This window comes from Peromyscus californicus, unplaced genomic scaffold (assembly GCF_007827085.1).
Source record: "Peromyscus californicus insignis strain IS unplaced genomic scaffold, ASM782708v3 Scaffold_7__1_contigs__length_154581171, whole genome shotgun sequence".
NCBI classification, from domain to species: domain Eukaryota; kingdom Metazoa; phylum Chordata; class Mammalia; order Rodentia; family Cricetidae; genus Peromyscus; species Peromyscus californicus.
The window spans coordinates 7,552,172-7,565,691 of NW_026294595.1; the positions used below are offsets into that span (position 1 = coordinate 7,552,172).

General features: G+C 46.1%; 1 protein-coding gene across 3 annotated transcripts in view; it reads right to left on the minus strand.

Moving 5' to 3' along the window:
* Abl1 (ABL proto-oncogene 1, non-receptor tyrosine kinase) overlaps positions 1-13,520 on the minus strand; it is a 121,859-nt gene that overhangs the window by 28,841 nt on the left and 79,498 nt on the right. The window lies entirely within an intron of this gene.

The following is a 13,520-nucleotide window of genomic DNA, read 5'->3' on the forward strand; positions in this document are numbered from 1 at the left end:
TTTCTCTGTGTAACAGTTCAGGCTGTGCTGGAACTCACTCTGTAGACCAGGCTGGCCTCGAACTCACAGAGATCCATCTGCCTCTGCCTCCTGAGTGCTGGGATTAAAGGTATACGCAACCACCACCACCTAGCTACACCCATATATTCTAGGTATTAAAATTTTCAGTTTGGCCGGGCGGTGGTGGCACACGCCTTTAATCCCAGCACTCGGGAGGCAGAGCCAGGCGGATCTCTGTGAGTTCGAGGCCAGCCTGGGCTACCAAGTGAGTTCCAGGAAAAGGCACAAAGCTACACAGAGAAACCCTGTCTCGAAAAACCAAAAAAAAAAAAAAATTTTCAGTTTGTCTTTATCAAGTATTATGAAAGGCACTAAGTATTTTCATTCTAACTGATAATTCCTTATGGTGGTTTAAGTAAGAATGGGCCCCACATGCTCATATATTTGAATGCTTGGTTTGGTCCCAATTAATGGAACTATTTGGCAAGAATTAGGAGGTGTGGCCTCATGAGGTTAGCTCTGCCTCCTACTTACAGACCAGGATGTGAACTCTCAGCTACTGCTCCACCATATGCCTGCCTGCCTGCCTGCTGCCATGGTCCCCGCCATGATGGTCATGTACTCTGACCCTCTGAAACCATACGCCCCAAATTAAACACTTTTTTATGAGTTGCCTGGTTCATGGTGTTCTGTCACAGCAAAAGAAAAGAAATGAAGGCATTCTTGTTCCCAAATAGTTGAAGCCTTTAAATCCAATCATCCAGGCCGGCAAGGTGACTCCGCAGGTGGAAGCAATGGCTGCCAAATCTGACAAGCGGGGTTGGATCCCCAGGACACATGTTTTGGTTGGAGAGAACAGACTCCTGTAAGTTGTTTCTGGCTTCTACACACATGCCATGGCACATGCGTGCGCGTGCGTGCGCGCACACACACACACACACACTCACTTATATACACACACACACTTATATACACACACCAAATAAATGTAATGAAGTAAAATTCATTAACTCAATACAAATGTACTCAGAAATAGACATGATCCATCTCTATAGTCTACCGCTGCCTACCATATGGAGTGCACATTCTTCAAAGCACTTTTTTTCTTTTGCTTTTTGAGACAAGGTTTCACATAACCCAAGCTGGCCTTAAACTCCTGATTCATTCTCTCAGGTGCTGGGGTGGCAAGTCTGTGCCATTACAGCTATCTTAAAACACACATATCAGTGTTGATGTAACTAGCCAAGCGCTCCCGTCCCATCCCTCTCCATGCTGGCCTGAGAGCTCTCTACCCTCTACTTTGAACTGCTGTTCTGCTCCTGCCCCAAGACAGCTGTCCCCACAGCAAACTGCTCCTCTCCACCTTCCTGCTGGCTCCCTCTCCTCTTCCCACTCAGAGAGAGCCATCATCACACGTTTTTAACTTGTAAGGACCCTAACAAACAGTCTCTCGTGTTCTGAAATAAAAAAGCCTCCCTTCTGTGCCTGTCACATCTGAGGCTGGAGGTGACCAGCACTGCCTGCACTAGGTACGGGTACTGCTCATAGACAGTTTCCTGTTCTTTCTCTTCTTTACCCTTGAACTGTACTTCAACTGTCTAGGTCATCTTTGGGATAACAATTTGCAGAAGGGCTTTTTCTCAGAAGACCAATCTCATTCAGAAGGCATGGCAGTGCAGGGTGCTATGGAGTGAAATGCCAACTCCACTTAAGTGAAACCACCTCGAGAAATCAAACTTGAGAAAGAGCTTGGCCTTGAGAAGAATGGAAGACTTAAAATGAGCCCCACACAAATGGTAACGAAACAATCATCATGCCCCAGATGGATTTAAAGCACTACCCCCACCATCACTGCCCCAACTAGCACCATTTTCTTGGGCAGTAAAACCAACCTTGGAGATGAGTCTGACGGCATTCACCTAAAATAATAACAATGAAATGCCAGAAAGCTAAATATAGTGGGCCACCTGTAGTTCCAGCATTAGGGAGGCCTGAGGCAGGAAGAGTGCCTCAAATTCAAGGCTAGCCTGGGTCATGGAGAGAGTTTGAGGCCATCCTGGGCTAAGTGAGTTCCAGGCTAGTCAGTGCTAGATAGTGAGACCCTGTCTTGAAGAATGAAGGAAGGGAGGGAGGGAGGTGAAAACTGACGCGTGTAAAGATTCAGTAAGAAGCCAGCGTAAGTAACATAGGTTTTTCAATTTCCACTCTTTCAGAAGTCTGTCCTCAGGAGTTTTTTCTACAGGACAAACCTTCACTACTGATGACTGTCACCACGCTCAGTCATTTCATCTCATGCATTGAGAGCAAAGCTCACTTCGAGTACAAGAGTCAGATCATGTGGCCACCTCCTAGCTGTGGGAACAGAGAAATCCCAGGTCAAGCCTGTCCTCTGTCCAAGCTTTCCAAGCACTCCGAGTGTTCATGTGGTCAGGGGCTAACTGACTAACTGACCAAAAAGGCTGGTTAAGGAGAGATTTATTTTTGCTTTTGCTTTTTAAACTAATACATAAGACATGCAAACTGTACATTTTAGTGGCGTAACATGCAAAGTATATGAAAGCTGAAGGCATGAAACTGTGTGTGTCGTATATTCACATGTCTATGTGGGTACAGGCCTGTGCCAGAGATGCATGTTGGGTGTCTTCCTCTATTGCTCTCCATCGTAGTTCTTTGACACAGGGGCTCTCACTGAGCCTGAAAGTTCATTATTGTGTCTAGGCTGGCTGGCCGGGGAGCTCCTAGGACCCATTCACCTCCACCCCAACACTGGGGTTCTGGGCACATGCAGCCATGCCTGGCCTTCCCATGGGTGATAGGGACTTGAACTCAGGTCTTCTTGCTTTCACAAGTGCTCTTGACTCACTGAGCCGTCTGTCCAGCCCCAGAACCACTTTTTATCAACATGTGACCCTTTCCCCAACCAAGCACTGTCCTTGGGAGTTGAGTGCTATGACTAGAGCCTAAAATCATCTCCTCTAAGTCCCACCTGGAGACCAGGGCCGAGGTCTGCTGCAGAATCTTTCTAAGGCATATGGTCCGCTGTGGTCACTGCAAGTTTTCTTCCCCTAATTCTGTAGCATTTTTTTCAGTTCTGGCCTTTAGGAGTCTTCTTGAAATGCTCATCCTAACTTCCTAAAACGACTATTTTCCATGCTGTTGTTTTGTTAGTTTTGCATTCAAACATGGTCTGAGATGCACAGGCTAGAAGGAAACACAACAGTCTTTGGTGGGGAGCAGGACGGCAGGAGCCAGCAGCACCTGTGTCCAGGAGAGCATGTTTTTCCAGAGAGGAGAGACTGTCAAGTCAGCAGGTGGGGAAGTGATGCCTGGTAGAACAGCTCCTGTGGCCTTACAGAAGTAAACTGTCTGGCAGAGGAGTTCTTTTAAAGGATGATTTAATTTCTATTTATTTATTTTTAAAAATATTTATTTGTTTATTTATTTTATGTGCATTGATGTTCTGCCTGCACATTTGTCTGTGTGAGGGTGTCAGATCCCCTGGAACTGGAGTCACAGACAGTTGTGGGCTTCCATATGGGTGCTGGGAATTGAACTCGGGTCCTCTGGAAAACCAGCCAGTGTTCTTAACCACTGAGCCATCTCTCTAGCCCCAATTTACTTTTATTTTTAATTATGTATATGCATGTGTATTTGTGTGCAGATGTATTTACAAGAGTGCAGAAGCCATGGAGGCCATAATGGGCCCAGAAGTAGGTGTTGGATACCGTGGAGCTAGAGTTACGGGTGGTTGTGCGCCACCTGATGTGAGTTCTAGGAACTGAACTGGGGTCCTCTGCAAGCGTAATACGTGCTCTAAACTGTGGAGGCATCTGTTCAGCCTCTGGTAGAATATTCTTAACACAAGAGGACTCTTACATAACAAAAGTGGCTAAAAGATAAATCCTCACTATGGAAAAAAGTGAACAAGACCCATAAACAAACAATTCATGGAAAAATAAAATCATCATTAGACATGGAAAGTGTGTAAAGCCTTGCTAGGAATCAAAGAATGCCAAGTCTTCAAATCGGCAGGCCCTTCCGGACACCAGCAGGAGTGTGGGTGAGACACCATGATGCCTGGCGTTCTTCTACAGTGCTTGCAGCAGGGTGTGCACTGTGAGGCTGAGCGTAATGCACATCACCCTCAGAGATCACAATCTTTCAACATCTTTGGCAATTTATCCCAAAATACACGAACAATGACTTGTGTGCACCAATTTTAAAGATAGCACACAAAAAAAGGAAGGTCCAAAACACCCACTGATCAAGTTAAGCCAGGCTATTCTCCATCCATAGAATAGGACACTGTAAAGGCCACCTGGGATATTTTAATGTTTTCTTTTCCCCCTGATTTTTTGGACACAGGGTTTCTCTGTGTAGCCCTGGCTGTCCTGGAACTCACTCTGACTGGCAACAAACTCACAGAGATCCTCCTGCCTCTGCCTCCCAGTGCTGGGATTAAAGGTGTGTGTCACTAGCCCCCAGCAGGAAGTTCTAGACAGGGCTCAGTGGCAGAACACTAGCCTAGAATGTGCAGGCCCTGGGTTTGATCCTCAATACCACAAATAAATAAACAAAACACCCAAAACAACAATAACAAAAAACCTCTCTAATGGCTTGGTAATATGTTTATAACACATTCATTAAATTTTATATCTTGGCATATATAGTAATATCCCAATTTTATAAAAATTGAGGGCTGGAGAGATGGCTCAGAGGTTAAGAGCACTGACTGCTCTTCCAGGGGTCCTGAGTTCAATTCCCAGCAACCACATGGTGGCTCACAACCACCTGTAATGAGATCTGGCGCCCTCTTCTGGCCTGCAGTCACATATGCTGTATACATAATAAATAAATCTTTAAAAAAAAAAAAAAAAATTGAAAAAGAACCAAACTGTGAACAGCAGCTAACATAAGGGTGTGGGAGGATTACAAGTCTTTCAGCTGTCTTTACTCTTTCTCCTATATTATGGCTCATTTGTTAAAACGGCCAGGTTATTTTTATAATCAGCTCCCAACCCCAACACTAGAATAACATGTAAATAGAAGCCAGGGATGCTTACATAACAGACAATTTAGAATGAGCAGCTCTGGGGAGGGGCCCCTCCCCTCCCACTGTCCAGAAAGAGCATTTCTGTGTTTCCCTGCATGCCCCAAGCCAGGGCCAGCAGCACAAGGCTTTGGAAGGCTGGGCCCGGACAGGAAATGAATGCTGGGTCATGCATACAGAAGTGCTTTTCTTCTCAAATGCCATTTGACCCCTTCTATCAAACATTCTGCTCCATCTGGATTTGATCAAGTTTACATAACCAGGGGAAGTGGCCTGGAAAAACACCTGGAGAAAGCAGGACACAGATCCTGTCCAGAGGTGAGGAGTGAAGCGGGTCTGTCCCCAAGGCTGGGACAGAAGCTGACAATGTAGGTAAGGGGTGAAGGCTTTGTTAGAAGAGAAAACTGTCCTGCAGCTGCCCCTGATCCAACAGAACGGCCTCCAAGCCCTCTCTCCACCCCTCCTCCACCTTCCAGTCCTGGTCCTCAAGTTAACAGCCAAAGCCCAAAGGGAAGTATTGCTCATGCATGCCTCTGGATGGAGACATCGAGTGCAGCCTCGGTTCAACAACAAAACCTTCCAGCCAATTCCCAGTCCAGGCTGATGTCAAAACTGACTCACGGTGAACCGGTGCCAAGTTCCTTTCTTCATTTCATAGCCGACTATGTTCGTCAACCATAAAGATGAACACAGCTCACAAGGCCAAAGTTGCAGAACGCACTCAAATCTGTGTTGCTCAAGACACTAACTTTCTGCCAGTCCCACTGTCAGGAAACCACCCCCATCATCACCACCAAGCCCAAAAGCTTTACTCAAAAGAATGCCTCCAAGAGCTCCTCTTCTGTTGTCTCAGCAAGTCTTTGTCGGTAGTTAACCCTTGGACAATAACCTGCAGTGTGTGCTAGGATTCATTTTCTTCCCCACCACAAGCACTTTCTGCTGTGTCCCTCTGAATCACATTTTAAATATATTTGATCTGGATGTTTAAATGTGCCTGTTGTCCCCTTTAAGACCATTTGTTCTGTTGCTGTGAGTTACTAAGCATGTCGCCGCCCATCAGTGACACTTGGCAAGAGTTGCTAATCAGCCAGTTGCAGCACCAAGGATTGGTGCCATCTAAAAACTGCCTCCAAGCGACTAGAAAGCCCTGGCTCCGCTAGGAGGGTATCAGACTATTGGAAAGTTCGATAGGAGCCCTGCTACAAAACTCCCTGGGTCTGTGCATGATTAGCTTGTTTGGACAGTACTCTAGGAAAACGGTTTGGGTCTTTCGAGTATAAGTTAAAGATCGTTTAAAAAAAAATCCTTTTCAAGGTCGTGAGTCACTGATGAAAAATGTTTACAAAAGATTCTCGGATATAGCATATCTGGTCTAGACTGCTGTGAGCAGTGAGGGGAGCGGATGCTGGCCCCTGAGTTCTAGGGGCAGGAGACTTCACTGTCCCAAGGGGAGAGGAGACTTCACCTCCAGGAAAAACATCCCTAGGAAGCTCCTGCCTTCCTTTTGGCACGGTACCCAGGTCCCGTGGAGTGCAGGGCAGCCAGCTGCACAGCACTCACTGCTATCCTCCACCTTGGGCTCTGGGAGTCACTTCCGGATGGGGGAGGGGCAGAGCAGAAATGTGTCCCTGAGCACACAGTTGTTTCCCGTGCTCAGTCCCAGGACTGAACTTTAGCTGCTTTCGTCTTATTTCCTTGGTGTCCCCTTTGAGATTTCCTCTGGCTCAAGGAATCTCTGTAATGCACAGATCTGTAAAACAGACCCTTTGCAAAGGAGAGGGCTTCATGTTTTAGCTCCTCTGTGTTCCAGCTGATGAGGTCATGCTCAGAATATTCTCAAGTCAGTCTGTAACTGCCTCAATGCACTCTTCACAATGTGAATTTGGAGAAGTATTACTCCCACAATGTGAACTTGCCGAGAGCAATTCCAACCCTTTTGTAACTCAGACCTTTACATACAGTTCAGTTAAAGACAAAAACTACAGTGAACAAAACTCAGCCTTTCTATTACCCTCACACCCAGCACCTGAAACAGCGGGTCATGGATGCAGAAGAGCTAGCGTGGAGGAGAAGGTAACAAGAACAGAGCCATTGGTGGCCTCTGGGCTGCTCCCTGGAAGAAGCAGCTGGGGAGAACTGGCAAGGCTGTAAGAGTGAACACCCAGGAGGGGCTATGTCTCTGGGATGCAGTGATAGAATAGATGGGGTCTCCTTGGGAGAGGAGACTGGAGCCAGAGGCAGCATTCAACAAAGAAGAGGATTATCTAAGGCCAGCCTGGCACCCCGATCTCAATAGAAGCATGCTGCTTTATGAATACCTTAGCTAAGAGACTCTAGGGAGTGCTGTGTGAGGCAGCCATGGTATGTGGACACCTGACTTCTGCTGGAGACTGGTACTGTCTTCTGTTTCCTGTGTTTTTAAAGAAGCAAATGGCTGGTTCCAGCTAAAGGTTAGAGAAGCAAAGATGGTCTTCCCTTGCAAGGTCATGGGACCTCTGAGCCAGGACCTTACAGAGTAACAACTTCTGCACAGGGCTGCTGAGGCACCCAATGAGACCCAGAGACCAAAACACCTACCATGAAGAAGAGTCCTCTGGAGGCTGGTGTATGCTAGTGACCAGACCATATTATGCAACTTTCTCTTAAAACAGCCCCCCCAGCCCCCGCTTCTGGGTATTATGGCACTAAATGAAATAGGTCTCTACAGAAACCCCTTTTTGAGTTATCCCAACATTTAAGCATTTTCCTTGCAATCTTTCTATTATAATACACTTACCCGGTCAATTAAAACAAAATGGAATTCTCCCTGAATCAATGATCCTGTCAAACAGCCCAAATACCAACCTTTCTGAAGATACAATCCTTGTTTCCAAAGTAAAAAACAAAGGAATTTTGCCTCACCCTTTAAGAATCTATTAGCCGGGCGGTGGTGGCGCACGCCTTTAATCCCAGCACTCAGGAGGCAGAGGCAGGCGGATCTCTGTGAGTTCGAGGCCAGCCTGGGCTACCAAGTGAGTCCCAGGAAAGGCACAAAGCTACACAGAGAAACCCTGTCTCAAAAAAACCAAAAAAAAAAAAAAAAAGAATCTATTATTGGGGCTGGAGAGATGGCTCAGCGGTTAAGAGTACTTGCTATTCTTGCAGATCTGAGTTAGGTTTCCAGCACCCACATGGCAGGGGTGGGGCTCACAGCTGTCTGTAACTATAGCTTCAGATCTGATACCCTCTCTGGTCTCTGTGGGCACCTGCACATGTGTGGCATACACATTAAAAAATAAATAAGAGTAAATCATTAAAAAATTAATCTATTGGTTTGTTTGTTTGTTTGTTTGTTTTTTAAAGACAGGGTTTCTCTGTGTAGCCCTGGCTGTAGCTCGAATCTTAAGATGGTCTTATTAATAAAAAACCCGGAGCCAGATACTGGGATAAATACTGAAAGATCAGAGAGACAAAGGGACAAGCCACAGGCCACAGTCACTTCTCACCTCGCCAACTCCACAAATCCTAACTGAATGCCTGAGTTCTCAGTCGAAAAGGCTTTAGCTCCTGTCTCTTCACGCTTTATATACTTTTCTCTGCCCACCATATCACTTCCTGTCTCAACCTTCCTAATGCTGGGATTAAAGGCTTGTGACTTCCAAAGCAAAGGCATGAGATCTCAAATGCTGGGATTAGAGATGTGTGCCACCACTGCCTGGCATCTATGTTTAATCTAGTGGCTTGTTCTGTCCTCTGACCTTCAGGCAAAGTTTATTAGGGTACACAATATATCACTACATTTCCCCTTGTCTAAAATAATGAAAGGTTATAACTAATATAAGAAAAACTATATACAATAAGTACAATAAGTATATACAATATACACAGTCAAAAATTACACTAACAACGTCCAGTTCATGAACATTTGACATATTCAGAGAAAATACTCCATATTTTATCCTATTTTGGTGAGTTCAAAGTGTTGTACCTAACTCACTTTCTATTCTAACTTGCATTACCAACCCCAGACTATCTTTTGATGTTTTTTGAACTTACACACCTGGCTGTTCTGGAACTCACTCTATAGACCAGGCTGGCCTCGAACTCACAGAGATCTGCCTGCGTCTGCCTCTTGAGTGCTGGGATTAAAGGTGTGCGCCACCACCACCCAGCTTAAAAATTAATCTATTGTTAAAGGCTATAATTTCGTGGAAATGGCTGTAACTATTACTTAATTTTAGCTTTTATGATTATTATAATTTGGAGTGGGTTCTCTCCTTTGACCTTTATGTAGGTTCTGAGGCAGAACTCAGGTCATCAGACTTGCCTGGCAAGCATTTTATCCACTCAAGTCACCTCGACAGCCTTCTAAAGACTTTTTAAAATACAGACACCACCAGCTTCCCAAACCTTTCAGAGCATCTGTCACCCATACCCCTGTCAGCACTCTCTCTCTCCTTTCTATAGCACAGTACCCATCAGCCACCCCACCTCTATACTCTAGACTACCTGCCATGGAAGAGTCCTTTTGAAATACCAATCGTACTACTTCCTGCCTGTCACTGGTCAGCCACCATTATTAAGTGTTATCCAGGCAATGTTCAGACTATCTTGTGCCTGGCAAGCTGGGTGGCTGTTGGCAGCTTTTTAGACACTGCTTGCGCTTAAGCCTGCACGGGCCTCAGAAAATGCACTGTCAGTCCTATCCATGGCAGAGAAACTTCAGGCTTCTCCAAGGCCCTTCAGAGTCTCGGTGGGGAGCTGTATTCTCCCATCTTTCCACCCAGCTTCCCAGTCCCTGCTGCCTTACCTGACTGACCCTGACGGCCACCACTCACTGCCCTGGCAGACCCTTCCCAGCCTGCAATATCCTCCCGGCCTCCCATCTGCCACTGCACCTCCCTCCTGCCTCTGTACCACTGCCTCTTTACTGCTCCCTCCCCACACCTGAGCACTTGGGCCTGCCTCTGCCATCACACGTATAGAACTTCTTGTGTCCCTGCCGTGGGTTCTGATACAGACAGGCCAGATTAAAATCTCAGAACCCTTGTATCCAAGAGGCTCCTTCCTGTGCCTGTCTCACGGACACCAACAGCTTCAGCCTGCCAGACTCTCAGGAGGGGTCAGCACAGTAGAGCTCTGCCGGGAAGCTCAGATGCAGAGCCCTCCATGCTTGTTAGGTCAAAACTGAAAAGTGCACTGAAATAATCTGTTAGCCCAAACAAAGCTAGCAGAAATAGGACAAAGTGACCTGACCAGCACAGCCCAGGGAACACCAGGAGTTGTTTTCAACGAAACATAAGCTATGGCCAAGATCCTAAACAGTGTAGGACACAAAAATACATCTCTCTGTGCTTTCAAACCAAACAAGCAGACAGTGTGGTGCAGCCATGGATGTCTCTATGGACTGTTCCAGAAGTTCCTGCATTGACTGCAGACTCCAGATGTCCACAGTGAATCTGATGACCACACAAGGGTTTTTATCCTGTCTCAGACCATGTACAGCAGACTGAGAGCCAGGAATGGTGTCTTCTGGGTCCCTTGGGACCTGACTGAACTGGACCACCCACTGGTAGCCAACTCCTCTACAAAGTCTCACTAACCATTAGCATTTCTATTGGGTCACTGAAATACACGCGTGTACACACACACACACACACACACACACACACACACACACACACACACACACACACACGAGGGATTCAGGCTCCAAAAAGCCAAGTCAATTTTAAGATGCACTGTGTAAAACGTGCTACATCTTAGGAGGGGGTAGAGGTAGTGAACGTTGAGGCTCTACAGACTCGGGTGCGAGGTCCAGCTACTCCCTGTGGTGAGCAACAACTAATGACCCACGAGGAGGACTGGCACCACAGCCGACCCTTCAGCATCACCACCTTCCAGAGGAAAGACACGGGAGCCCAGGGAGGTGACGGCACCTGCTAGACTCTCCTCCTCGAGTTCTGCCTCAGCTGGCACCTATCAGTGCACCCATTTCCAGTCTCGTCTCCGTCCCTCCTGCTGGTCATTCTCCCTGCATCTCGGCCCATGCCCAGTCTCCCTTCCCTTCCTCTTTTCCCTTTCCTCTCCTGACTTGGTTGCCTTTGTCTCCCTATCTTCTCGGCTCCCTTTCTATTCCCTTTCTTTCCTCCCCCACTCTACTTCCTACAGGTATCTCTCTCGTCTCACTTCTCCACCACCATACTCAATGGTATGTGTTAGGAAAAGGGACTTGAGCATTTGAATAACGGTTCCCACCTAAGGATAGTTATATTCTCAAAAGAAAAGGGCTGGCTGGGGAGACGACTCACTGCGTTAAGGACTTGCCATGCAGGCATGAGGACCTGAGTTTGTGAACCTGGAACACAATCTGGGGCCAGCTGGCCTGTTGTACACAGTGCTCAAACAAGGTAGAAGGCCAGGACTGACAACCAAATCTGTCCTCTGACTTCCACCAATGCAGATGTGTGCAATGTCTATGCACATCTCTATGCATACTCACTCACGCACACACGCACAAACCACAAACATATTACGTACACACACAGAAAAAAGAGCAAGTAACTCTTTCTGTCACTTCTGCAACTACGACATCACCATGCAAGGAAACAGGGCCGACCTGCTGACCACTGTTAAAAGTGGGTAATATGTGCAAGGGAGTTCTTTACTATTTGCTTTTGATAATGGCGTCGGGGAACGGCATTCCCACTGGCTTATTCCTGTAATTTCAACACTTGAGTGGCTGAGGCTGGAGGACTGCTATCAGCTTGAAGCTAGCCTAGGCTACATAAGACCCTGTCTCAAAGTAAATAAATAGAAAAAAAAAATCTAAGGATACATTTTATAAATTGTCGTTTTATGAATTATGACTTTGAAGGAAAATTCTTCCAGTATCTCATTTGATCTTTCGTTCTAATTTTGCATGATGCATGTATGTGTGTGCGTGCCTGCTGGCGTATGTATATGGTAGGTTTTGTGGGGGACTCTTGTTTTGTCTTTGAGGCAGGGTTCACTATGTTGGCTGTCCTGGAACTCACTCTGTAGACCAGGCTGGCCTCGAACTCACAGAGATCCGCCTGCCTCTGCTTCACAAGTGCTGGGACTAAAGGTGTGCCTACCAGGCCCAGTATATATGTTTGTATGTGTATGAATATGGATGTGTGTACACATGTATATATAAAGATCATCCTCATAACCTTCCTTTATCAGTCCCCACCACCACCACCCTGTGCTGGGGTTACAAGTATGAGCACTAGCCTGGCTTAGTGAAAACCTGTCTATTCCCATTTTTCCATGTCTGTCTCAGACCAGTGATTATACCAGCACAATTACAATGACTCAATTTTTAAAAGCTCTGAGCAGCACAGGATTTTAGTTTGTAAATGCCTGGGGCTGTAGAAATATTTCCTCTGCAGAAGAGAAATAAGATACTAACCAAAAATCAATGGGAATGCTTCATGTACTATTAAAATATTCACCATGGGACTAAGGAGAGGATCAAGGAAGGGAAGATATTTTTCCAACTTAAATCTAAGAAGAGAGGGCCTGGAGATGACTCAGTGTCTAAGAGCACTGGTTACTCTTCTAGAGGCCCCAGGTTCAATTCCCAGCATCCACACAGTGGCTTACAGCCATCTGTAACTCCAATTCCAGAGGATCAGATGCCCTCCTCTGGCCTCTGCAGGCACCAGGCATCACATGTGGTCCACAAACATACATGCAGACAAAACAAGTATAAGATAATAATACAATTTTTAAAAATCTAAGAGACAAAGCATAATAATGGAATTTTTAAAAATCTAAGAGACAAAGCATAAGATAATAATGGAATTTTTAAAAATCTAAGAAGACAAAGTATTAGTTTTATTCAATGTGCATTTTTAAAATTTCAAAATAATTTATTAACAAGAAAAAGTATGGGTGGGTCTAGCTCTATTCTATCATTACTTCAGCCATCAGAGAAACCAGTAAAGCCTCCATTTTAGATTGCTAAAGATCTATTTATAATAACAACAGCTTACATTTGCTGGCTCTTGCTCCGTGACAGGCTCTGGATTGAACAATTTACATGATGTCTCTCAACAATGAGGTGGAAACTACTATGAGCCTCGTTTTATAAATAAGAGCATGTCAGCTCAGAGAGCACCATGCCTAAATCATCTGAGAGGATGCCTGGCTCCAGAACTGCATGTCTACACATCAGGGACCTAGGCGGGCGGGAGAGGAAGGTCAACACAGCTGAGGGTAGGAGGAGAGGCTGCTAGGGTTCAGAGGGGGAAGCTCAATGCTCCTAGGACTTGGAAGGGAGGCCCAACAATATCTGAGGGCACCAGAGAGCAACCCCCAGTTAGCAGAAACACATGCATTTGCCTCAGCTGTTTTTAAAGTGGTCAAAAGGGTTCTCACGGGTCCTTAAGCCAGCCCACAAGCTAGAAAGAGGAAGTCTCCCTGACCCGGACAAAGGAAATGGAAGTCAGAGTCACATGGGGGA